General features: G+C 41.4%; 1 long non-coding RNA gene across 1 annotated transcript; it reads right to left on the bottom strand.

Annotated features, from left to right (window-relative positions):
* On the bottom strand, positions 1-27,656 carry LOC121061639. Its single transcript, XR_005815191.1, has 3 exons — positions 27,597-27,656; positions 21,009-21,039; positions 1-69 (listed from the first exon to the last, which is right to left on the bottom strand). It is a non-coding gene; the product is annotated as an uncharacterized LOC121061639 (long non-coding RNA).
* Positions 27,657-27,854: the final 198 nt, after the last annotated feature.

Below are 27,854 nucleotides of genomic sequence, written 5' to 3'. Positions count from 1 at the left end.
TTGGGATTGGAAGGGACTTTAAAGATCATCTAATTCCAATGCCCCTGCCATGGACAGGGACACCTTCCACTACATCATGTTGCTCAAAGCCTCTTCCAAGCTGGCCTTGAATACTTCTTCAATGCTGTACCTTTCCTTAAAAATGTGAATATACGCTTAATTTCTAAGTCGCCTCAGGCATTTTTTCCACACCTTCCTCGACAGCATTCCAGTCATGTGAGCTATCACCATGTCTCTGTGGTTGCAATGAGAATATGGCCTTGTGACTGCACACAGGTTTCCAGTTCTTCGGTTGGGATTGGAAGGGACTTGAATACTTCTAGGGATGGGTCATGAACAATGTCTCCGGGCAAGCTCTTGCAGTGCCTCACAGCAGCCAGTCACTGCAGACTCCCCAAGTGAACCAGGAAACTAACCAACAAACCATGTAAGAGTTGCAGATGTACCTCATAAGACTTGTGCTCCAGATGCTTCACCAGCTTCATAGCACTTCTCTGGACATGATCATAACAAGAAGAGGGAGAAATCAACGTGGGTATGGACAGCAGCAATGTCTGCAATGCCAATAATAGAGAGACATTTTCAGTAACATTTCTTTATTTTCTCTAAGAGAGAGAGTGAGAGAAAATGGAGTGGCTTGTAAACAGTAAAAGGAAGACTAGGGATAATGAGGGTCCCCTGCTGAACGAGGTGGGTTTCCCGGTAACGGGGGACGCTGAGAAGGGAAACTACAGGCTGGTCAGTCTCACCTCTGTCCCTGGAAAGGTGTTGGAACCGCTTGTTCTGGATGCCATCTCCAAGCAATTGGAAGAGAAGAAGGTTATGAGGAATAGTCAGCATGGATTCACCAAGGGGAAATCGTGCTCGACCAACCTCGTTGCCTTCTATGATGACATCACCAGCTGAGTAGATGCGGGGAGAGCAGTGGATGTCATCTACCTTGACTTTAGGAAGGCTTTTGATACTGTCTCCCATGACATCCTGCTAGCAAAGCTGAGAAAGTGTGGGATAGACGAGTGGACAGTAAGGGGGGTTGACAACTGGCTGACTGGCCGAGCTCAGAGGGTGGTGGTCGGTGGTGCAGAGTGCGGCTGGAGACCTGTGACAAGCGGTGTTCCCCAGGGGTCGGTGCTGCGTCTGGTCCTGTTCAACATCTTCATCGACGACCTTGATGAGGGAATAGTGTCTGCCCTCAGCAAGTACACCGGTGATACAAAGCTGGGAGGAGTGGCTGACACACCAGAAGGCTGTGCTGCCATTCAGCGAGACCTGGACAGGCTGGAGAGCCGGGCAGAAGTAACCAAATGAGGTTTAACAAGAGCAAGTGTAGAGTCCTGCACCTGGGAAGGAACAACCGTATGTATCAGTACAGGCTGGGGGATGACCTGCTGGAGAGGAGCTCTGCAAAGAAGGACCTGGGGGTCCTGGTGGACGACAGGTTGACCATGAGCCAGAAGTGTGCTCTGGTGGCCAAGAAGGCCAATGGGATCCTGGCGTGCATTAAAAGGAGCATGACCAGCAGGTCAAGGAAGGTGATCCTCCCCCTCTACTCTGCCCTGGTCAGGCCTCACCTGGAGAACTGTGTCCAGTTCTGGGCTCCCCGGTACAAAAAGGGCAGGCATCTCCTGGAGAGAGTCCAGTGGAGGGCCACAAAGATGATAGGGGGCCTGGAGCATCTCCCCTGTGAGGAAAGACTGAGAGACCTGGGCCTGTTCAGCCTTCAGAAAAGAAGACGTTGGGGGATCTTATCAATGTTTATAAATACCTGAAGTGTGGGAGACAGAGGGATTTGGCCAACCTCTTTTGAGTGGTTTGTGGGGACAGGATGAGGCGCAATGGCCACAAAATGGAGCACAGGAATTTCCACACGAATATGAGAAAGAATTTCTTCATGGTGAGGGTGACGGAGCACTGGAACAGACAGCCCAGGGAGGAACCTGCTTTGGCAGGGGAGTTGGACCCGATGACATCTCGAGGTCCCTTCCAACCCCTACAATTCTGTGATTCTGTCATTCTGTGAAACCAACATGGGTATGGACAGCAGCAACGTCTGCACTGTCAATAAGAGAGAGACTCTTTCAGTAACATTTCTTTATTTTCAGATGTGATGCTGCCAGCCGTGGGGTGCCCGCCTAGTGCCGCCGTCGGGGCGGCCTCTTGCGGGGCTGGGGAGAGTCCTGAAGGCTGCTGCTGGCCCTCCTCTTCGGGGCACGCCGGCGCCCCCCAGGCAAGCAGTCCCTGCCCTGGGCAGAGGGACCTGCTGCTGCCTGCGCTGGCTCCTCAGGTGCCTCCTCCTCTTCCATGGTGGCAGGGGAACGAGTCTCCCCTGGAGAGGTGGCGTGGCTGTGGGCGGCCGCGGGGCTGTCCTCCTGGCCCCCTGCAGCATGGGCGTCCTGGCGGTCATGCTGCCGGCGGATCTCTGTGCTGCACAGCTCCACAGCGGCAATGATGAGCCGCACCACGAAAGGCAGTGTCCGGTTTTTGAGGCAAGGCTGCAGCGCCCGCACCAAGCCCTCCTTGTCGAGCCCGTAGACGCACAGGAAGCCGATCACCGTGCTCAGACCTGCAGCCACCTCCCACCACTCGGAGCCGGAGATTGTCTCCAGCTCCTGCTGCAGCCACGCAAGCAGGGGCTCGACGTTTTCTGGGTGCTCGCGGAAGAAGGCTGCCCAGACCTCAGGTGGGAAGCTGAGCTCAGGAGCCCTGGGCACTGGCTCCACTGCCTCCTGTTCATCCTGCTGGCTGTCAGCGAAGTGCTCTGCAGGCTCTGGGACAGCACACTCCAAGAAATCGTTGTCCGACCTCACCGAGTATTTGACAGTCTTGATTGTCTCCCTGCAGAAGGGGCACCTTGGATTCTTCCTTGCCCGCCGCAGGGCACAGCCATAGCACAGCTGGTGGAGACAGGGGATCAGATAGGCAACATCGTCCCGACTGTCCCCACAGGCTGGGCAGGTCCAGTCCGATGGCACATCCATGACCACCAGGCTCTACAGTGGGCTGGGAAGAGCTGCAGCTGCCAAAGGCTGTCTGAATCTACACAAGGGAGAGAGGCCAAGGTCACTCACTGTGCCAGGGTGAGCAGAGGCAATGCCCCCCTGGCACCTCAGCAGAAACCCCCCCAACACCACGGCTGGGCCGTCCCGTGCCCCCGTGGGCTGCCATGGGGCACATGTCCCCGCACAGCTCACCTGCGCTGCTGCGAGCGCGTCCCGCGGGGCCCCGGCTGCCTGAGACAGGCAGGGCCGGGGAAACACGGGCAATGACTGTGGGGACGGGCACTGAGAGCAGCTGCCGGCGGCCTCACAGCACGGCCCCACCAAAGCCTTGCTCGATGCTCCAAGCCTCGCGCACACACTCAGCAGGAGTCCAGCCACGAGCTAGGCTGACGTGGCCTCTGCTGGCGCCCCAAGATAAGCAGCGAGGGCTGCGAGGTCACAGCCCATCGCTCTGTGATGTCACCATGGGCCATCTGCCCCTGCAGGCACCCATGGTGCTAGGTACCAGCTCTGATGTGGGGCTGACCGGGGCCTGCTGTCCCTGTCTGATGCCTATAGGGCAGTGGCGTGGTCCAGGGGAGGTGAGCGCGGGGTCTCTGGAAGAGGGTGGAGCTTGAGCTTCTCCCCCTCAGATCTCCTGTTCTGAGAGCTCCTGGACAGCTGCTCTTGGCAGTGCTGTCACAGGACAGGAGAAACGGCCCTGTTGTCTTATTCGTCCTGTTCTGGGCAGACAGAAATTATCACTGAAGAGCTCATAAAGATTTGGGAGTAGAAGTTTAGCTCTTTTAAATTTAGGTGGTACTTACCTGACCTCATTTCCTACCTAACCTAGTGGACTGGGATTTGCACAACACTTTATTTTAGTAATTTTGTTGTTGTTGTGAAAGTATTTTTCTTTAGATAAATAAAGGAACAGTCATGTCTCAAACCTGACTTTGATTATGGGTACCCAGCCTGTTTAAGTGTGCTTTGGAGAACTGGGGAAGAAGAATGAGGAGCTTGAAGGGGGAATTGCATAAACCAATATGACGTTGAAAGAATAATAATGGGTAACCAATGCCTCCACTGTAGCAAAAAAAACAAGTATTCTTCTCTACGGCTGTATGAATAATTTGGTGTGGAATCTGAATTTCAGTGATTGTCACAGAAATAGAGTATCAAAATACATGACATTGCTTGACATGGATTGATTCATTCACAGCCCATCACTCAGTGATGTCACCATGGGCCATCTGACCCAATAAGGCCTGTAGCTCTTTGCCCCTGATGTTACAAAGACTGATGGGTTAGACTGGTGTTTAGATTTTTCTTTTCTCTTTAGTTTTTTTTCACCTTGATTTACCATTAAGTGGCTTGAATATTGGTTGAACAATCATGCTAAGAGAGTGGGGATCAGATACAGGACATCTCTTTGGAGGCCAGTAACTAGTAGTGACATAGAAATGAAAGGAATGGTAAATACTCCAGAAGGCTGTCTTATCATCCAGTGGTTCTGGACGGGCTGTAAAAATGGGCTGATAGGAACCATGTGTAGTTCAAAAAGGAGAAGAATCAAGCGCTTCACCAGGGGAGAAACAATCCCAGATGTCAGTACAGACTGGGGGCCACCCAGCTGTAAAGCAGCTTGGCTGAGAACATCCTGGGAGTCCTGGTGGACACCAAGTTGAACACGAGCCAGCAATGTGTCCATGATGCAAACAAGGCTAATGGTATTCTGGCTGCATTAGGGAAGGTATTGCCAGCAGGTCAGTTGAGGTGATCCTTGCCCTCTGCTTAGCACTAAGGAGGCCACACCTGGAGTTCTGGGTCCACCTCTGGGCTCCTCAGTACAAGAGAGACATGGACATACCTCAGAGAGTCCAATGAAGAGCCATGAAGATGGTAAAGGGACATGAGCGTCTCTCATATGAGGAAAGTCTTAGAGAGCTGGGAGTGTTCACGCTAAGGAGAAGAAGGCTCAGGGGACATCTTATCGACATGTACACAGACTTGAAGCGAGGGTGCAAAGATGATGAAGCCAGGCTCTTTCCAGTTTTGCACAGTGAGAGGTTAAGAAGCAGTGGGCATCAACTGAAGCACATGATGTTCCCGCTGAACATCAGGAAACACATCCTCACTGCGAGGGTCACACTGGCATGGGTTTCCCAGAGAGGCTGTGGAGTCTTCCACTGTGGAGATACTCAAAAGCCATCTGGACATGGTTCTGGGCAACTTGCCTGTGGTGTCCCTGCTTGAGCAGAATGGGTGTACCAGATGATCTCCAGAGGTCCCTTCCAGCCTCAGCCATTTTGTGATTCCGTGATGTGACTCTTTCATGGAAAATGACCCCATTGTAGTCTAACCAAAGCCTTTGACTGAGACTCTATTACGTCTTAGCTAGCTTCCCAGATTAATCTCAGAGGAAGCTACTAGTTTTACACCACAAGCACACTATGGGAATACATATATACCACTGTGCCATGAGAAATGAGAGTCATAACCTCTCTCTCATCATCTATTATCCTGGCAATTTCATTACAATAACTTTAAACCTCTGGAATTACATTTGCATGCTTCTCGCTATACAATAATGATCTTCTTTTTCATTAGCACTTGCAAATGGTCTTTTGCCAAGAGCTGTCAATAACCCGAACATTAGACTGTTGGTACATTGTTGTTTTGTTTGTTTGTTTGTTTTTTAATCTGCTAGTAAAATTTTTACTGAGATTAGAATATTTTTGATAAAGAAAAATTAATCCTTTTTTTTTTTTTTTTTTTTTTTTCTGTAGCAATAGACCCTCGGATGGCAGATGAACTACGAGCCAGCCAGGGATCTGGTTCATCACTTAAGTGATTTTCTTGGAGACTTAATCACTAAATAGAGAGGAGGAAAAGTTAAGGCTCATTTCTTTTAATTATTATGTCATTTCTATAGCAAGAGCAAGAAAAAATTCTTAACCACAGCACTAACCTGTCAAACTGCAATTCTTACTACCTTCTGATCAACGTGGATGGAGACCTAAAACCCTTTGATATTATAGCTTTACATCCACAAATGCTAGCAGCTACAAATCCAATCAATATCTTAACTTACTCTAATAAAATACCAAATTTTGTCATTTGATTTACTCTTCAACCCGTTCCAGCTCCAAAAAAGAAAAGTAGAAGACAATGTGTGAGATTTATTCACTAGCTTTAATTCTGTTAGAACTTAAAAATCAGTATTTGCTCAAGACAGTTTTCAGTCCACAACAAACAAAAGCTCCAATTAACCTATAGCCCATCTGTGTCATACACAATTTTGGTTTTAGTGATGTTTTATTAGATATCTAAGTGTTTCTTGAAAGTGAACTAAAAGTAGATAGACAGATATTAATTTTTGCTTTGAATATAATACAAATCTCATGTGAACATAAAGGCTGAGAAATGTGATACATATTCAAATGTATAAGGAGAAGCATCTCAGGAATAATCAATCCAAAACTTAAGAGGTAATTTAACTGCAGACATTGTGGCTCACAGGTGAATTAATTGGTTATGTTGGTTGTGCCTACGTGGCCAAGACAACATTAATTTACTTTACCGTAAATTTGTGCTTTTATTACCTTCTTCTATTGCCCCCTACTCACTTTCAAAATCGATTTCACTCTGTACAAAGGAAAGAGAGGTAAAGTAATTTGGTACAGAACACTGACATCTCGTTTGCAGATTCCCAGAAATTCCATAAGGTAAAAGTGAGGCAGGTATCCCTTCTGCATCCTAGGAGGTCACGCAGGGATAGAAACTTAAAAAGAAGTTCCACAAGGAAAATGGCAGCCATCACCTCCCTATAAGAATCCAGATTTGACTTTCAGATAATACCAACAAACAAACAAAACAAAACAACAAACAAAGAAGAGATAGAAATGCAATAATGAAAAAAAGTTAGACTTTCCTCGTGTTTCTTAGGAGAAAGACACAAAGGAACAAAGACTCGAAACCACCTAACTGTTTTAATACCTTGTCGATACACCCATGGGCAAAAAAACCTTTATCATCTGGACTATCAGACATATTCAGTATACATTCTTAAAAACATATAAATGTTCTCTTATTGTACTGTATTTAGTATTTGGCCCAGAAGCTTTTTTTCAAAGAAGAAAAGGAAAAAAACAAACAAACAAAAAAAAAAACATTGTTATAGTTACTTCAATGAAATTAAACATTGTCAGCTTGAAATAACTTTTTGTTTTTTTTTCATCTTAGTGTAGTAATGCACAGATGTAACTGCAATAGTGCTATTTACTATGTAATTTAAAAATGTTAAGTGGGGTATGCAGATTGTGCACTAAGGTAGGCTGTGTCCCTGCATTTAAGATGAATAATTTATCATCACTTAGCACAAAAGTGCTTTGTCCACCTCTGAATGCACTGCAGGTTGTTCAGGACTCACAACTAACTATGAGTAAAGAATACCATGCTGTGGACAATGGCATCAATTGTTGCCCCTAGTAAACAGCACTGTCCGAGCACCAGCACAAAGAGCACAGAATTTACTGAGGAATGATTTACCATACAACAAGCAGATGGGCTTATTTTACACATACCCATGCTACCTGGGAGTCCCTCCAGCATATTTGCACAACAGATGTATGATCTATATCCATGTACCTACACCAAGCTGGTTCCTAGAGAGTGATGCATAGCCTCTGTGAGACCATGGCTAGGAAATTAGAGCTGATGTCTTTTTGGTTTCCTTTCCACACCTGTTGTTAATTCATTCTCTTATATGGTTCTTTGTTGCAGCTGTGAAATGGGCATCAGTGACAACAACTAGGAAAACCACTGAGTTTACAAATATAAATTAGCATAACTAGGCAGCACAGGTTTTCAGTTGGCCAACTGTGACCTTGCAGACATCAGGGAACATGGTATTTGAGAATCAGACTCCATTGCATGCATTCATTCCGATAATCCACTGGATGGAGTTGGCTTGAAAATGGAAAAATAGTGCAGCTGTTTAATTTACGAGAAGCCTCATGTTTGGTCACTTCTGTTCCAGAGAAATAAAAATATCATGAATTGTACTCATTTAACTACATTGGCTAAACAGAAGTGGAGGGGAGGGGAGGGGAGGAAAAATGAGAACCATTACGGGTAAAGCTGGATGAAGTTTTAATTTATTACATTAACATAAAATGCATTTGCATATGATTCTCTGATTTTATTTTCTTGACATCTTTTCAAAGGTGAAGTGTCAAATGACTACATGTAGCATTTTCTTTTGGTTTTAAAAACTGATTACTTTTCTTGAAAAAGAAGTTTCTAAAGTATTTTCCTTCTTGTGGGGGACGGGGGAGTGCTGACCCACATTTAAATGAAAAATATTTAAAAAGTTATTTTTCATGTGTTTAGAACAGTGGACAGAGTTACTAAATGATGCCCAGGAACAATGAAAACTGAAAAATAGGTAAATGAAAGCTAAGGCAGGTGAAGTCAACACATGTACAAAGTTTATTGTACCTTTAATCTTCATTGATTTTTTTTCAATCCAACTCACATCCTAACAGCACTACAATATGTATATATGTATTCATCTTTCCATAACTTAAGTCATAAGCAATTAATGCTTTATTGTTGAAAACTTGTTGAGACTGTAAAACAAGTATGTGTATGCAAGCTGGTTGCTGGTGAGCCATGTATGTCCTTTCAAAAAGCTTGTGATCCCTACAAAACTGTGGACACTCTTTTAGACCATGTGTTTCTCCTCTCTATGTTTGTGCTCTTTCGCATTTCTAATAATCTCTTCACATTTTTAGCTGTAGATAGCTGACAACCCAGGTCCTAATAGTTATTTCCGCATAGTTTTTTTTTAAAACACCTCACTTGTCTTTCTGCAGGCGAGCTTCCCCTATACGGAAAATGTTCTCTCATCAGCATGTCAGTCCACTATAAAAACAGAAAGGATGTAATCTGTCAATAAAACTGAAGGATGTTGTCTTGATTATTCTTATATGGCACTCCAGCTGAGAAAATGCTTGCTAGTAGACTATGGAGTCTTAAAAAGATAAGGTAGAAGATTTTCCTCTCATGCATTTTCAATAAACATGCTGGTACACAGTACAGAAACAATAAGTACCAGCAAGACAGCATCACTGAATACTTTTTTTCTGTTAAATGCAATATATGAAATTAGAAGTTATTATCAGTCACAGCACATGAGGGTAAAATCTGTCACTGATCCTCTAACTGGCCCTTGCACTTAACATAAGACAGGATTGACAGTAAGGGGAAACAAAGTGGGAAGCCTTGGCAACATAGGCGACATCTACAGCATTTGTTAAGGAAAAAAAAAAAAAAAAAAACCTTTGCAGTAAACACACCAATATGTGTTGTTCCATGAGAAAGCTGTTAACATTCTAAATAAATGAGTTGCTTTATCTTCTGCATATTTTAAATTACAGTTACAGTGACTGTCCATTAAGTGTGGTAGCAAAAATTTACCACGTTGAAACGAGCCATCTCTTGCATTTGTTTCAGAGAGACTTCTGCAACTAATGCACTTTCTCTGGGTTAGGAAAAAAAAAAAAGAGAGAGACAGAAAGAAAAAAAAGGGGAATACTGAAGTTAATTCTTTTGAAATGCATCACAGGAGGCCTGGAGGAATGAAATATTCACCTTTATGTAGCTTAACAGCAAGAATGGCATTTAGAGTCTTTCAATAAAGCTTCCCTTCTTCAAGAAAGACATTTTTAACAAAGAAAAATATTTGTCATTGCTCCTTCTCACACCTTTCACCTGCAATGAATCCCATCTTAGGACCCATAAGCTTAATTTCAAGCGTATACCACAATGAGGGACAGATATGAAGTGTTTATTCAAGAACAGACCCAGATTGCTGTACTCCTACAAATAACAGCATTTTCACAATAAGAGATTCATATTACAGGCATACAGATGCCATGACAATCGAAATACATTATGAAACTATAACTGTGTTCTTTATTATTATTTTTTTTTCCCTCAGTAAGGCTAAGAAAAAATTCAGTCTCTTTATCTAAAATCAGAGGTTTTTTTTCATCTCATAATTAGCACAACAGTTCACACAGTCTCTAGTTATGGTCTTGGTTTTACAAATCTACATTTAACTAATGAGCTTTGCAGTACCAAAATCATTAATGAAGGATTCTGAGCTCTTCTTTAATAGCAATGGGTTACAGCAGAAAGTTAAGGTCACTGTTTTTTACTTTTTGGTTAGCATACTAAGGCATCTGACATCAGTCATTTGAACAGGGGAGCTACTGAAGCAAAAAGGTGAGATAACAGAAAGGCCCATTAGACTGTAGATCACTGGAACTCCCTTTCTGAGGTCAGGACATAGTTACCTGATAAATGACGTATGAAGTTTATTAGGCATTTCAGCTTAACTAAGGCTCAGCAGTAGTCACAGAAATCCTGAGAAATATGAATCAAACACTGTCCATAAACTTCTGCCTTTTTCTTGCAAAAATAAAAAGTCACAGGCGCTCTACCATCCATTTGGAAGTTTATGGATAATAACATGACAAGATCAACATTGACTTGTTCAGAAATTATGCAAAAATTTATAACGCTGTTATATTTGGTTACTTACATAGAGACAAGTTGTAGTATTTCAGTTTCTGCATAGGTCTGTATGCAAACGTATATCGGAAAAATTAATACCTAATGTAGCTAAAATACTTCACACAGTGTTACTGTGAGTCCACTATAAATCCCTTCTACCCAATTAAAAAAAAAAAAAAAAAAAAAAAAAAAAAGCAATTGCTCTCCAACCACCAATGGCATTAAAAAAAATAAAATAGAATTCAACATTGCTCCCAATAACAGCTATGTTTTGGAAAAGAAAGGCTCAAAAGCAGAGATATCAGGGACTTAGTTTCATAAAGATTTGGTTTAATGTCCCACTTCTCTCAGATGTGCACAGTGACGGGGAGATAGGCAACAGGTATGAAGTTGGAACATAAGAAATTCTAGGAATATAAGGAAAACATTTTCCACCATGAAGGTGGTCAATTTATGGAGCAAGCTGACCAAAGAGTTTGTGGGACTTCATCCTTGGAGATGTTCAAAGACATGACTGGATAAAGCCCTGAGTAATGTGATGTAATTAGACATGTTTTGAGCACGGGATTGACCTTACGGTCATATCCAGAGGTCAAACCTCAACTAATCAATAGTTCTTTGATTCTGTAAAAACCTATTCTGTCTTCATTGTCTACAGAATTCTTCTGGAAAGTAAAGTAGTGGAGATATTTTCAATGTAAAATAAATTAATTCCAGTTTTCTCAGTTAAAATTTATTAACAAAGATTTTCTTTCCGTTCTTCCTGTAATTCAGAGACTTGCAGTTTTCCATAATCCTCTACAGCACATTAGTAATAATACGCACATGTTATTTTGGTTGCTGATTTTTTGCTAAATAGTACTCTTGCTGTAGGATCTAATTAAATCTTTTGGGCATAACATTATGATATTTAGGATTATACAAGCTGAAGCATGTTTTCACATTTATGATTATGCTTTCCTGCTTGTTCTACTCTTTGGAAAAAAAAAAAAGAAAAAGAAAAAAAGAAAAAATAAAAGAAAAAAAAGAGTATATTAAATGGAAGCTTAAACAAACTGCTTAGAATGTGAGTAGTTCAATTGTTTTCAGCAGGATTACTCAAATGTTTCAGACTAAGCATGTGCCTGGGTGTCTTCTGAAAAAAAAAAAAAAAAAAAAAAGACAAGATCTAGGCAGTTCTTTTGTATTAAAACAATAACCTTCATGCACTCACTCATTCAGGCAGGTTCAGATTACATCCAATCTTGAAGCAGTTTGTCCAAATTTCCACTTTTGTTAAGGTACAGGTGTATGTTCTCCTTTGTTTACAGGTGTGTTCGTTTAAACAAGTCATTGCTGGTAGCTGTGAAGCAAACAATCTAAAACGTCCCTGTTTCTGCCACTCAGGTGAGCTTTCCTTGGCCTTTTAAATTCAGCATTTCCCAGAGAGGCAGAATATATGTAAAGGCTTACAGGGAGGATAAAACTAAGGGATGGAGATCAGGAAGAAGGCCTAGAGATCAGCTTCTCTGGTAGGCACAGCCACAACTCTTCAAAGGATTTCTGTCATTTTACTCAGATGAAATTCAGAGCTGTGGCCTCAGTGAACTAAACACGAGCACGAGCACTTACTTTGCTGTGAATTCCAGCTGTCCATAATGCCTTCATCCAAGCTGGGGTGTATTAATTGCCTTGCACAGGCTTACTGTCCAAACATGAGCAGACAGACATGCTGTGCTATTAGTGGATCAGTTTGATCCCTGGCATTATATGACAGGAATGGGCAGATAGGATCCTCCTGTTATTTTCAAGGTGTTTTTTCCTACCATGGACAAGCAGTTTGCTCTCGCTAATTATTTGATTCTCCAAAGCATCAGGTCATATATTAGTTTTGCAGACACTTTCACATCAGCATTAAGGAGAGGGAAGAGCATGCAAAGCTCTTTTTTGCTTTATAGTAAACAATGGAGTTAAACACAGCCTTGAAAGTAAGCAAAAGCTAGCTTTTAGCAGCCAGAGCCTCGTCTGCTGGATAGTTTTATATATCTGTGAAACATTTATATGAAACACTGTCTCTCCAAATTGGGAATACTTTATGCTCATTTACACATATGTCAGCAACTGCACAATATTTAAAATGTGCTCAGAATATTTCATATTCCTATCAGCATAGCTGGGAGGAACCTCTGATCATCTCTAACTTTCTGGTAAAGGAAATGCAGCAAATTTAAAGGAACTTGGCCCCCAGACATCATAGCTGGCTCAACGCTCCCAGGTGAAAAGAGGAAAAGAGAAAAGGCTATACCCTTGAATTTGACTTAGAAGAACATTTTTTGTTAATTAGATAATAATACAATGTAGTCCTGGATTACTTAATCTGTTGGGTTGAAACATTTTTAAATTGGGATGAGAATTGTGTAATAAATGTAAAGTTGAGTAGCTTATCCACTGAGAATTTTAAAAGTGTGTGTGTTGGATAATTGGAGCTTTAATGGCACTGCTAATATGGAAGTGATGTAAATGAACTGTCATTCTGACAATGGTGCAAGTATCAAGTGCACTGGGGGATACTTGGCCAAATGTACACTACCAGATAAGGTATTTTGGCACTTTTTCTAAAGCATTACCTTAGACATCTGTCAGTAATTTTGTTCTGCTAAGCCAAACTAAACTGAAAGCCTGAAAAGGAGATGGTATCACCAGCAAGGATTTGTTTTTGAACATTTTTTCTTGTATTTGACTAAATACAAATTGTGAGGTTGCCTCTGAGGTTAAGTACAGGCCAAGCAGCAGTAACAAAGTGCTACTGAGCCTAAGCTACTCCTAGTATGAAATGATTTGGGTCCCTAATGAAAACCCCTGTAACCATCTGTTGACTTGCCGGATGTGACTGGCCCTTTCAATCTCCTTCCCTTTGACCAGCAGGCCTGATGAAAAAAACACCTGCACTCCTGAGTCCCTTACTGCTGCTCCCAGAGCTCTGTAATCCCTTTTCATACTCCTCAGACTGCTCCTGACTCATCACTGATGCCCACGTGGAACAGCACAATGGATAATACTTCTTAGGCTGTATGAGTCTTGGCAGCCTCTTGGTGACATCCCTGATATGAACCCCCGGTAAGTAGCAGACTTTTCTCGAGAGACGATCCAGTTGTCAGATGGGTGCCTCCATACCTCTCAGAAGACTGTCTCCTACTACTACCACCTGTCACCTTTTCTTAGATGCACTGCTTGTTCCACAGGGAGCAGACCGAGCTGTCTTACTCAGCTCCACCCCCCCTGCAATGGGTCTTTCCTTTCCAGACAGCAAAGGGGTAAAGAACTTCTGTAAGGGCACCTCAGGCTCTGAGGGATGACTCTTCCTCCTGCTGATCTTCCTCCTGTTGGTCCTTGTTGTTGTCAACTTCCACTCTCCTGTACCACTGGCCCCCCTCCCTTCTGTTAGTAACAGTAACAGAGTTTCAAGCTGTTTGGCCCTGAGCTGTGGGTCCCCTAAATACTTTGGTGTGAGCCTTCAGATGAGTGCCCACCATTCTGCCTTGAGGATCAGGTAAGACAAGCACCCATGGCCTGCACAGGTCTGGGTGCAGGGTCAAGGTGTACTTGGTGCCTCCTACTTGGTGAGTAGAACGGCCCTCCCTCATGGGGCACCCTCCCTCCTGGGTCCCCTTCTGCACCAACTGCCGTGCCAGGCCATTTGTCTGCACTGTTCATGGCACTCCCCAGGGGCTGCTTATGGGGCAGTGGGCAGTGGCTGCTGTTACTGCTGGCCTTGCCCACACTCTTCATCTGCTCTTGCATCAGATGCAGATCCCTGGCAGTCTCTGTGCTCTCCTGGGGCTTCCCCACTTCAGGAAGGCCCTGGTAGGCCACAGTACCCAGCTCTGCCATGGTCCGCACCTGCCAACAGCTGATCACCTTGGCGAAAATCAAAATATATGGTCTTATTACTTGTTTTCCAGTACATACAAAGTAATTTGATGTACAGTGATTTCCAGTGCATTATTTTATCATCAAAGTAGAAGGGACCTGAGTGTATGGTACACAGTAATTAAAAGGAGTCTTCTCTCTTTCTAGTTCTGAACTTGAAAATTGCATATGTGATCATTCAGGAGGCCAGGCAAAATGACATTTATAAAAAAAAAAAAAAAAGATGAAGATGATGATGAAGAAGAAGAAGACGAAGAAGACTACCCTAATAGGTATAAGTTGGAAATTTTTGTTTTTCTTTTACCAAAACTAATTTGTAAAATAAACATAAGAGTTAAGTCAGTCTAAGAGAAATAATGAAGGATTTTTCACTTTTTGATTGACTGTATCATATTCTTTAAATATTTTTTATTTCTATATTTTTCTAGGATTTCCTTCAGAGGAAGGAAATAATAATGCAATTATTGCTTGAGATTGTCAAGAAATGTTCTTATGTTGTCATTATTTTTTTTCTTGAACAAAGCAGAGGTTGATTTCCATGTGAAAAAGCAGTCTTAAAGTGGATACGAGAATATGGGTTGATTTGCAAATGAAAGACTGTGACTTGAAATTAATCATGCTTAACTCAATTATTTATTTATTTGTTTAAGATCAGCAATACAAGAGTTAAAAGTGAATCACTCTATAGCAAATCAGAGACACTAGCACCCACTTAAAAAGAGAGAGAAAAAAAAAAAAAAGGAAATTTAGCGGTAATAGCTCAATTCACTCAATTCAGAAAAATATTAAAGAGATTCTACAACTTTAAATGGGAACAGCCAACTGCTGAGATGTAAGGACACATTTAAAGTGCTATAATAAAATAGGAATATTCTGATGATGAAGGGTATATTTATGAGCATAACTGTTTCTAAAATGTCATATCTGGTCCAGAAACAAGAGTTAATACTTCATTTTAATCTCTGACGCAGTAAGGTAATTAAACTGGTACTTAATGTCAAGGGAAAGTTTAAGTACATTGCTAACCTGTGGCCATCAAAAAGAGCGTAGGGTACAAAAATTAAATGGATTGCTTTATCATCAGCATAGTGATATTGCAGTATTCATCACCAAAATCTAAAGGGACAAATCAAACAGGTATGTTGTGTGATATCTGTGTAGTTAAAAATATTCAAATGGAAATTTGGTTTTATGAGCTTCTAATGTTCACCTCATTGGTCTGTCATTCACCTTTCAAGGAAGTTTAAAGGTTGAGTAAGACTGCTGAAAATAAGTAAATAAATAATGAAATTAACACCTCTGAGAACAGCAGAACCTGTTTTGACTTATTCAAAAGTGGTAATTTTTACTTGGGGTTCAATACCTAAATTACGGCCAATCTAGAATTCTACTAGAATACAGGTGTTATAAATATATATATATATAGTGAAAAAGAAGCTAAAAGAACAAGTAATAAAACAGTTTAATTTATTTATTATTCTTCTTTGAAGACTACATACCTTTGTTTCTTACTTGTTATACTGTATGCAGTAGTTGCCATGGACAAGTCACATTTGGATATTTATTGTTGGCTTGGCTTGGCATAGAATCTATGATTCTATGTTTGTTCTATTGAATTCTACTCTCAAAAATGTGATTTCATGATGAAATTTGGACAGTGTGAATTTATACAGTTGTTTGGCATTTTTAAAATGTAGACCACTTTTACAGTATGGTTAAGAGCAGCAAACATTAACATGTATTACTTAACAGTGTATTAGTATCTAGCAGTTTCCTGTACCTCTTTATGTGTCTCCACATGGTGTATCTGAGGGAGACAATATTTAGTGTAGTGTCACATACAATACTACTGGCTTAACAGAAGCTCAAGATAGGTCACAAGGTAAAATGAACTGCAGACTACAAGCCATATACCTGAAGCACTGCACTAACATAGTTTTTGTACATATGGATGGTTTAGTTTTCTGCTACAGAAAGGGAACAAAAATGCACCCTAGCACGGCCATTCTCCCGACTGTTGTCCAGGAGGAATGCAGGATCCTTTCTACTTATAGCCACTATTCAGCACATGAAGGCTGGGTGAGTGAGAGACAGTAAAAAGAAAATGTATGGGAGAGTTATCATTCTGAAAAGTCACTCCGTGTTTTTCCTACCAAATGTATTAAAAATTATTTTGTGTTAAGTTTGGGTTGTACATTATAAATGCATCTCTTTGCATCTTAGTGGAAAAGTGTAAGCAAATATCTGTCTTCAGGCACTGGAATAATTTTCTGTAGTAAAGATATAAGCCTGCTCAAGCATTGGAAGAGAAAAGCCCAACCTTTACAGCAGATGGCACAAAGCGAGGGCAAAAAGATGAGGTCCACAGACAGCAGTCAAAATTAGATTCTAGGCTTGACTAGGAACATATTTATTAGTAAGGCTAATACTAATTTTCTTGGGGTACCCAGCCCACTGAGTTGGACGACGGTGACAGGGAGCAGTACGAAGTCCCTGTACTCCAATGGGAAAGTGTATGTGACCTTCTACAACTTTTGAATGTTCATAAATCGAGGAGTTTGGATAGGATTCATCCAAGGGTACTGAAGGAGCTGGTGGAACTTCAGCAGTTCTGGCTAACCAGGGAGGTCCCAGTTGACTGAACTTTAAATAACGTGACTCCAATCTACCAAAAGGGCGGAAAGGATGATCCAGAGAATTACAGGCCTGTCAATCTGAGCTTGATACCAGGGAAAGTTATGAAGCAGATCATCTTTAGCACCATCACATGGCATATACATGATGTTCAAATGGTTAGAAGCTGCCAGCATGGGTTTATGAAGGGCAGATTCTGCCTGACTAACCTGATCTCCTTCTATGACAAGGTGACCTGATAAATTGGTAAGGGTAAGGATGTGGATGTTGTTTACATTGATTTTAGTAAAGGATTTGACACCATCTCCCACATTATTCTTCTGGAGAAACTGGCAGCTCATGGATTGTGTGGGTGCATGGTTCACCAAGTGATGAATTGTGCAGTAGGCTGGGCTCAAAGAGTCGTAGTGAATGTATCTCGATCTAGTTGACTGGTCACCAGTGGCATTCTTTAGGACTCAATACTGGGGCCAGATTTGTTTTAAATTTTTATCAATGATCATGATGAGTGTGCTGAGTGCGCCCTCAGTAAGCTTGCAGATGACACCAAGTTAGGTGGGACTGTCAATCTACTTGAGTGTAGGAAGGCTTTGTGGATGGATCTTGGTAGGCTAGATAGCATTTAACAAAGCTCAGTGCTGAGTCCTGCACTTTTTTCATAACAACTCCATGCATTGACACAGGCTTGGTGAAGAGTAGCTGGAAAGTTGCCCAGCAGAAAAGAACCTTGGGGTGCTGGTCAACAGATAGCTGAACGTGAGCCAGCTGTGTGCCCAGGTGGCCAAGAAGGCCAACAGCATCATGGCCTGCATCAGAAAGAGTGTGGCCAGCAGGACTAGGGAAGTGATTGTCCCCTTATATGCAACACTGGTGAGTCTGCATGTCAAATAAGAGAAGGATATTGAGTTGCTCAAGTGGGTGCAGAGAAGAGAAATGAAGCTGGTGAAGGGGTGAAAAGACTTGACCGGAGTGGCTGAGGGAACTGGTGTTGTTTCGTGTGGGGAAGAGGAGGCTGAGGAGAGACTTCTTTGCTCTCTGAAACAACCTGAAATGAGCAAGGAGGGTGTCAGTTTCATTTCTCGGGTGGCAAGTGATAGGACATGAGCAAAGTGTCTCAAGTTGTACCAGGGGACATTTAGATTGGACATTAGGAAGAATCTGTTTATGGAGAGGGTGGCCAAACATTGGAATGGGCTACCCAGGGTCTGCAGGTATTTAAGAGATAAGTGGGCATGGCAGTAAAGGACACCATTTAGTGATGAGACTCAGTAGATCAAGCCGACAGTTAGATCCTGACTGTTTTTTTCCAACCTAAATGATTATATGATTCTGTGATCTTGATTGTGCTGAACCACTCCAAGTTGCATGTCTGGATGAAACAACAACATTACAAAAATGGCAAGGCTAAGTTGTCCATTGCTAAATGCTAAATGTCCATGAAGATGAAACAGTTCAAAAAACCCAGATAAGAAAATTTAGATTATAAAGCTATTCCAAAAGAAATTCTCATATGCCTTCCAAGTTATACATTGGTAAGAAAATTCTGTCTCAAACTCCTTTGCTAACAGGTTGTGACTGAAAAACACCACTGGAGGCTCTGAGAAAAATAACAGAAATATTCCTGCATGAACAGCAGCCTAGGAAGTGATTTCTAAAATATCCTTTGTAAAAACAAGAGCTAGAGATGGAACATGACACAGCTCATCTGATAAATCGCAGTTGGCCTACTAATGAATATGAAGCTAACTTTTCAGTACCTATTGTTGCTCCATCTCAAAATATATATATATAAACAAAACAAAAGCAATATAAAAGCCCTCATATGCCAGTTAATCTATTAACAAGGAAGAATGATGAAGTTTGTTTATCTTGCTTACCTCTCCTAAAAATTAAATTCTTATGCAATTACAATTCAGCTTATTTCCAGATTCAGGAGCACAAAAAAACATTCCCACTGTAATCAGAATGCCAAAACTGACATATTTTAAGTATTCAAGAGTAATTCAACTTCTCAGCCCCCAGCTCCTTATCTGTAATTGTAAATCCACATGCTTTCTATTCATGGGTCTGTAGGGAGTGGGCAGACAGTTCAAACATATGTTGACTCAAAGCCAGTGACTTAATTAATTAAAGTTATGTTACATCAATAATATGTTTAAATTAAACCAACAAGATGGTAACATTCTTATGAATATAGTAATCCCTCTGGATTCATGAAGGCTCACAACACACAATTCTGGGCACAAAGCCACCTTAAGGATTGTTTTTTGTGGGGAGCTTCTTGGAGTATGGGAACCTGTATAGGACAAAATAACTACAGGTGGGTTAGCAAAATATTTCTACTACACCTCAGCAAAGTTTATATGGAGTGAAGATTTTGACCACACATGCATACTTTTACCATCACTCCTGCTACTACAGATTTCCAGAACCACTTACAACCACAAAATAAATTATGATTTCCTTTCTGTATCTCTTTCTTTCTTAGCTGCTCCTCCTGGTCCTAAAAGCTTCTCGTGGACAAAGATGACTCCACATTTTGATAATTTATTCTCAGAAAAACATTTCCACGCTAACAAAAGATGTTATATATGTATTTTATTTCTAAAAGGATCATCTCAGGGATTTGATTCTAGCTCCTATGCCAGCCACAGTGTTTTTAAAAAGAACTGCATGCAAACAATCAAAGTTTGAATTATAGATACAGTGAAAACATATTGAAAGGATTTCACGGCTTATATTAGAAAAAAAAAAAAAAGCATAAATAAATTCAGATCATAACACTTCCTGTGATTTCTTTTCCAAGACTATTCAGATCTTTGTCTGAAGGGCAAAGGGAAGAAAGAATAATTATAGCGGAATCAAATGAAAAAAAAAAGGCCAAAATTCTCACTTGTATGCATCAGAATAAAAAAAAATTGCAATGTACAGAGCACATTTTAGAACATACATTCCAATAATAATAATACAAAAAATTCTGATTTATTACAAGATCTTTATACAAGAAGGTGTCATTTTAATGTATGAAACATTAACTGGGAAACAGTTTATGTACTGTGTAAATTTTGTTTTGGAGAGTTATCTTACTATTTGTTTTCAATCAAGTTCAGTAAATGACCAAACAATTTCCATGGACGAATAACATAGTAAAGGCTATGTGAATCTGGAATTTAATTTAATATAAAAGCCAGTCATCATTTCATTAATGCAAGATATGGAAAGGTAGCAGAGCTCGAAAAACTTTACATTAAGTTCTTGATTAAACAGGATAGGAATCACAGGGTTGAAGAATACAGAGTCATACCACCAACGCCAGTTCCAACATGTCAGCACTGTGATACTCAGGAAAAGGATATAAATTCCTCTACAGAGACTGATGCTTTTGATCTCAGTACCACTGAGAAGGAAGAGTATTTAACACAACTATTGTATGTATATTTCCAAAGTACAAAAATAGAGCTGTACAACTCCTACAATACAGTGAAAATTTCCTCATCTACAACAATCTGGAAATAGTAACATTTTCACAAGGGGAAGGTACCTACATTTTAGTTCCTTTTTTTTTTTTTTTTTTTTATAACATTGCATGCAAATGCTACAATAAAATACTATGGCCTTTAAATCCGAATAGATTTTATGATTACTAAAGATTCAAAAATCTGTTACAGAAATTAATACAAAGTGTTTCTCAACATTGTCTTTTAGGAGACTGATATTTGCCATATATTCCCACATTACTGTGCAGAAGTAGTTTGGCAATGGACTCCTTGCCTAATCTAAAGGAGTTATCCAGCTCACCTCAAAGAACATATTGGCTAATAGAATCAAAGATTCATAGAATGGTTTGGGTTGGATGGGACCTTAAAGGTCATCTAATTCCACTCTCCCTGCCATAGAGAACACCTTGACCAGGTTGCTCAAAGCCCCATCCAACCTTGCCTTAAACACTTCCAGGTTATCCACAAATCCTCTGGGTAGCCTGTTCCAGTGCCTCACCACCCTCATTGAAAACAATTTCTTCCTTATGTTTAATAGAAATCTACTCCCTTTTAGTTTAAAAGTATCGAACCATTGACTGCAACTCTTTGAGTGCAACCATCCAGCCAATTCCTTATCCACTGAGTGGTCCATCTATCAAAACCATGCATCCAATTTAGAGACAAGGATATTGTGCAGGAAAATTTCAAATATTTTGCACAAGTCCAGTTAGATTATGTCTGTTTCTCTTCCCCTATCCACCAATGCTGTCACTCCATTGTAGAAGGCCACCAGATTTGTCAGGCACAATCTGCCCTTAGTGAAGCCATGCTGGATGTCTTGGATCACCTCCTTAGAAAAGCATTTGCACAAATACTGTATTGTGATGGCACCCATACTTTCTTATCTTAGGAGAAGGTTCAGAGACGCCATAATGAGCATGTCTTGCAAGGATTACCTGGCAGTCAGAGCACCAGAGACCAGCTGTGGACAGTGTGGCATGACCATCATCATCTACCTTTCAGGTCAATTTTCTGATCATGATGCTGATGGTCTTTGAAGGTGGATATGTTAGAGAATCAGAATTATCATCCTTGTAGCATGGACTAAGAGCATTTTTAAAGCTATTATCAGTTGAATTAATTAGCAATATCATTCAGTAGTACAGCAATATGATTATTGTTTTCAGGAAAAAATAAAAAAGAAAACTTCAGGAAGGAGAAATGTTTATAAATAACAAGTAGCAAGATTTAGTTTTATAGATGAGTGAAGTTTTGAATTAAATTGTTCATGATGCTTGCAATTTAATATGCTTGTGGTCAAACAGTATATCAAATATTTCTGGACATATATAAATAAGACATCACTTGCAGAGTTTTGCCTTGAACAATCTGGTTAATTGTTAATCTCTCTAGTCAATCACACCAGAAAGAAAGGTACTAGAAAAAGCTTTTAACTTTTTGAATAGCTCCTGGGAAGCAACACTTGAAAAAATAACTCATGGATTGATTTTCTTATCATGGTTTAAAACAGCATTAATATTTATTGCCTGAGGAAGATAACATAAAAATTTAGCAGAAGAACAGACTTGACAAAGTAATACTAATATTTAAAAAGAAATCCCACATGATTTTGACTAAATCTTTCTGCCACAGTAATGAAGTAATGTAAAATTACTTTAAAAAAAAAATCTGCTTCAGTTCACTGGGACTGGCAGGGTGCAAGAGTATTAGACTTGTACATTACTCTTTTATGCTATTATTTTCAATGTGTAAACAAAACCCTGATTTATGATGAAAAAGAAAAAAAAAGGAAAACAAAACAAAACAACAACAACAAAAGGATGCTGTGTCTGACTTGTACATGGCCTTCTGTGTGGAGGCATTTATTAGACATGACAGTTCAGTTGTTCAGATGAGATTGTCCTGCCAGTGCTATGTAGGCTGAGTGGACACAGGCTTCTGGGTTATTGACTGCTGTTCCAAAAGTGAAGCAATGTTAAAATAAAGCTTCTCTGCAACACCAAAAATAAAATCATAACAATACATTTTACCACATGGAATCTGCCCCAAAACATCAAACTTGGAACAAATACTTACGTTTCAATTGAATAAACCAACACAAAGTCATGTGCAGTCCATTCTCATACCTCTGAAAACCTGGAAGCTGCTAGGTCTTCCTGTCTCTTTTGTTCCGTTTATTTTTCTTAGTCCTGGATCTGCATGTAATTCTGGCTTTTGAAATACTGGTCTTATTTCAGCATGTCTCACTCCCACCACCGTCCTCTACCTCCCCCGCAAAAAAAAAAAAAAAGAAATAATATATGTATATATAAAACAGTTCTTATTTGCATTTTAAGGGTAGGAAAAAGTGACACAAGTCTTTGTTAGCACATATTTCTTTCCAAGGTAAGCAGAACATGTAATTTACTTCCTAATAGACTTTGAAGAAGTATACTTTGAAGGTAAGTAATCATGCAGTAAGTGACAATTCAACTTTATTTTTTTTTAAATGTTTAACCATGTTGATTTAAAAGGATCACACTGGATAGAAAATAATCTTTTTTCAATTTTTGGATATTCTGAAAAATTCAATAACAATTTTTGTTTCTGAAAAAAACTACCTCTGATCTTTTATGAAAATAAAAAAAATAAAATAAAATAAATGCTTGCTTTGAGCACCTGGAATGCTTGAGTTTGGTATAAACATGTTCATTTCTGCACTTAAAATATAAAAAGGTATATTTTAAAGGAAAACTTTCTTCAATTTTTTTTTTTCTACAGACTTCTGTTTCATAATTACTGGCTCTGACTGAGGCTTTATCTGTGTTTATGGATTCTCTCCTGTGTAATTTTTCCTGTATTTAAACTGTGTGAATTCATATTGCCTTTTTTCCTGGTATTGGAGAGACTTCAGGGGCTCTTGCAATTCTCTCCCCACAGTTTTGCCAGCTATTTTCACATAAAAAAATCTTTTTATCTTTGAGATGTGTACCTCACTGTCAACTTTTATTGAAACTGGTCAATGAGTTATTGGAGGAGTCAAAGAACAGTCAGACAGACACTGGAAATGAAATAAAAACAGTGAAACGAGTTGAGCAAGAGTTTTCCAAAAAGCATAGTTCAGTAAGGTTTAAAGTAATTTTTAATCATAACCCAGCCTCTTATGTTTATCATCACCTTGACATAAAATGCAGTATCATGTCTCTATGACAAAAAAAAAAAAAAAAAAAGGCTTCTGGAAGTATCTGTGAAGTGCTGACAGCATCAGCAGCTTTCAGATCTGCCAAAAATACTACACATAACCAAGATGCTTAAGATGCTTGAATTTAAATCTGTTCATTTTTTCTTTCATTGACATCGGTAAGCAAGATAAGGCTGTGGAAATCAGAAATGCATACAAAATACACAATAATAATTCCTACAAGTTAATTTAAGAAGAGATTTCCTGTTTATCTTATAATTAATAGAAAACCACTAAATGCAAGCTGGTCATATTGGGACTGTCCTCTTCTTCACTTAAGCTTGGGAACTGGATGTCCCACTCTGTGAATACATGTTGAGTGTACAAAAGATAGAGCTGATACATGCACAAGTATTTCCAAGACAGGGTTGACCAAACTGAAAGCTGGCAAGAGCTGTGAAGTAGAAGTACATTGACTTCTCTTCCTTTAGTGAGCTCTCCACAAACAGGCAGAAGACCTCCAGACTAGAAAAGGTTTATCAATATGCTTTCCAATATATTCTAAATGGAGAAAAATTCGCAGACCACAGAATGGTTGAGGTTCGAAGGTCATGTGGTCCAAGTCCCCAGCTCAAATCTAGAGCCAGTTCCCACGAGCTCAGCACCATGTCCAGATGGCTTTTGACTACCTCCAGAGAGGGAGACCTCTCTGGGCAATGTGTTCCAGTGCTCAGTCACTATCACAGTGGAGAAGTATTTCATGATATTTAGAGGGAAGGACCCATGTTTCAGTTTATGCCTGTTGCCTCTTTTCCTGTCACTGGACACCACTGAGAAGAGCCTGGTTCCATCCAGTTTCCATCCTCCTTTCAGGTATTTATGTACACTGCCATGATTCCCAAGTCTTCTCCTCGTTAGGGTGAACACTCCCAGCTCTCTCAGCCTTTCCTCAGAGGAGGGATTCCTTCATTATCTTTGTGGCGCTTTGTTGGACAGTATGTCCATATCTCTCCTGTACTGGGAAGCCCAGAACTGGACCCAGCACTCCAGGGGCAGGCTTACCAGCACTGAGGAGAGCGCAAGGATCGCTTCCTTTTACCTGCTAGTCATACTTTGCCTAATGTGGTCAATAATACTGTTAGCTTTCCTATCAGCATGGACACGTCTCTGGCTCATGTTCAACTCGGTGTGCAACAGGACCCCAAGGCATTCTCTGCCAAGCTACTTTCCAGCTGGGTGTCCTTCAGCATGTCCTGTTGCCTGAATTCATTCTTCCCCAAATGCAGAATTTGGCACTCTCCCTTGTTGAACTTCAAGATGTTCCTGTCAGTCCATTTCTCCAGCCTGGTGAGGACCCTGGGAATGGCAGCAGGACCCTCTAGTTTGTGAGCCACAACTCCAACTTTTGAGTCATCAGCAAAGTTGCTGAGGGTAACCTCTGTCCCTTCACCAAGATTATTAATGAAAATGTTGAAGAGGATGTATTGACTCCTGGGGCACACTGCTAGTTACTGGCCTCCAACTACACTTTGTGCCACTGATCACCACCTCCCAGTCTCAGCCTCATTACCTCTGAGATTTGGCTGATTGTTCCCTGTATCTCCCTTAAATCTGAATCTCTGTAGTAGCTGCTGTTGCCACATCTTTGGTGCAACTCTCTCTTTGTTCCACTTTATTGAACTTACAAAGAGTGAACTTCAAGCTTTTTAAAGACTTACTGGATGAGATCTTCTGGAATGCTGTCCTTAGGGACAAAGGAGCTGAACAGAGCTGGCAACTCCTTAAGGATGTTTTCCTTCAAGCACAAGAACTCTCCATTCCCCTGTGTAAGAAAGCAGGCACGGAGGGCAGAAAATCGGGGTGGCTGAGCAAGGACCTGCTGATCAAACTGAGGTGCAAGAAGGAAATGCACAGGCAGTGGGAACAGGGACATGTGGCCTGGGAAGAGTACAGTGATGCTGTCCAGATGTGCAGGGATGGGATCAGAAATGCCAAGGCACAGACGGAACTGAGCTTGGTGAGGGGTGCCAAAAATAACAAGAAGGGATTCTATAGGTACATTGGCTAGAAAACAAAGGCCAAGGAGAGTGTAACCCCTCTGTTAAACGAGAAGGAAAAACAGGTAACAACAGACCTGGAGAGGGCTGAGGTACTCAACAACTTCTTTGCCTCAGCCTTCACTGACAGTCAGGCTTCCTATGTCTCGTGTTTCCCTCAACATGAAGATGAGGTCTGGGGAAACAAAGTTCCTCCCACTGTAAGCAAAGAGCAGGCTTGAGACCACCTGATGGAACTGAACAAGTCTATGGGGCTTGATGACATGCATCCCCGGGTCCAAGAAATTGGCTGATGGAGTTGCCAAGCCTCTCTCCAACAGATTTGAAAAGTCCTGGCAGTCAGGTGAAGACATTGGTGACTGAAAAAAGGGAAACATCACTACCATTTTTAAAAAGAGTAGAAAGGAGGACCTGGGGAACACCAGAGCAGTGAGCCTCATGCCTATGTCTGGCAAGATCATGGAAAAATCCTCCTGGAAGCAATGTCAAGGCACATACAAGACAAAGGGGTTATCTGGAACAGCCAGCATGGCTTCACCAGGGGCAAATCGTGCCTGATCAATCTGGTGGCCTTCTATAACGGAGTGACTGCATCAGTTGACAAGGGAAGACTGACCGATATCATCTACCTGTACTTCCGTAAGGCATTTGAAACAGTCCCACATGACATCCTGGTCTCCAAATTGGAGAGATATGGATTTGATGGGTGGACCTTTCAGTGGATGAGGAGTTGGCTTGAAGGCCGCACCCAGAGAGTGGTGGTCAATGGCTCTCTTGTCCAGGTGGAGGCCGGTGACAAGTGGTGACTCTCAGGGGTCTGGCATGGGACCAGTGATGTTTAATATCTTTACCAACAGCATAGACAATGGGATCAAGCACACCCTCAGAAAGTTTGCAGATGACACCAAGCTGTGTGGTGCAGTCAATACATCAGAAGGAAGGGGTGCCATCCAGAGGGACCTGAACAAGCTTGAGAAGTGGACCTGTGTGAACCTAATGAGGTTCAGCAAGTCAAAGTGCAAGGTGCTCCACCTGGGTCAGGGTAGTTCCAGACAGCAGTACGGAGCGGGAAAAGAACTCCTTGCGAGCAGCCCTGCAGAGAAAGACCTGGGGGTTCTGTTGGACAAAAAGCTTGACATTGAGCCAGCAGGGCACACTTGCAGCCCAGAACACCAACTGCATCCTGAGCTGCATCAAAAGATGGGTGGCCAGCAGGTAGAGGGAGGGGATTATCCCCCTCTACTCTGCCCCTGTGAGGCCCCATTTGGAGTGCTGCCTCCAGGTCTGGGGCCCCCAGCACAAGAAAGACGTGAACCTGTTAGAGATGGTCCAGAGGTGGGCCATAAAGATGATCAGATGGTTGGAGCACCTCTCCTATGAAGAAAGGCTGAGAGAGGTGGGGCTGTTCAGCCTACAGAAGAGAAGGCTGTAGGGTGAACTTAATGAAGCTCTTCAGTACTTAAAAGGGACTTATAAAAAAGATGGAGAGCAACTTTTTGCTCAGTCAGATGATGACAGGACAAGGGGGAATTTTTTTGAACTAAAGGATGGGAGATTTACATTATAGGTTTGGAGGAAACTCTTCACTTGGAGGGTGGTGAGGCACTGAAACAGGTTGCCCAGAGTGGTTGTGGATGCCCCATCCCTGAATGTGTTCAAGACCAGGTGGGATGAAGCCCTGGGCAACCTGATCTCATGATGGGATGCTCTAGCTAAATGATCTTTAAGCTCCCTTCCAACCATAGACATTCTGTGATTCTATGATTCTATGAACCTGGCTTTGAACACTTCCAGGAATGGGGCATCCACACCTTCTCTGGGCAACCTGGTCCAGTGCCTCACCATCCTCAGAACTTCTTTCTAGTATCTAATCTAAATTTACCCTTTTTTAGTTTAAAGCCATTACTCCTTGTCCTGTCACTACAGCGTGTCCCAGGACCCTTCTCTTCTCCAGAATGAAGGATTCATACTCTCCTGCCTGTAGATGTTAACTGCCTATGTGTACTACAATGTGTCAGTTGCTCCTTGGAGG

This window comes from Cygnus olor, chromosome Z, assembly GCF_009769625.2.
Source record: "Cygnus olor isolate bCygOlo1 chromosome Z, bCygOlo1.pri.v2, whole genome shotgun sequence".
Classification (NCBI taxonomy): domain Eukaryota; kingdom Metazoa; phylum Chordata; class Aves; order Anseriformes; family Anatidae; genus Cygnus; species Cygnus olor.
The sequence above is the reverse complement of the archived record's forward strand: the minus strand, read 5'-3'. Positions and strand labels throughout refer to the sequence as shown.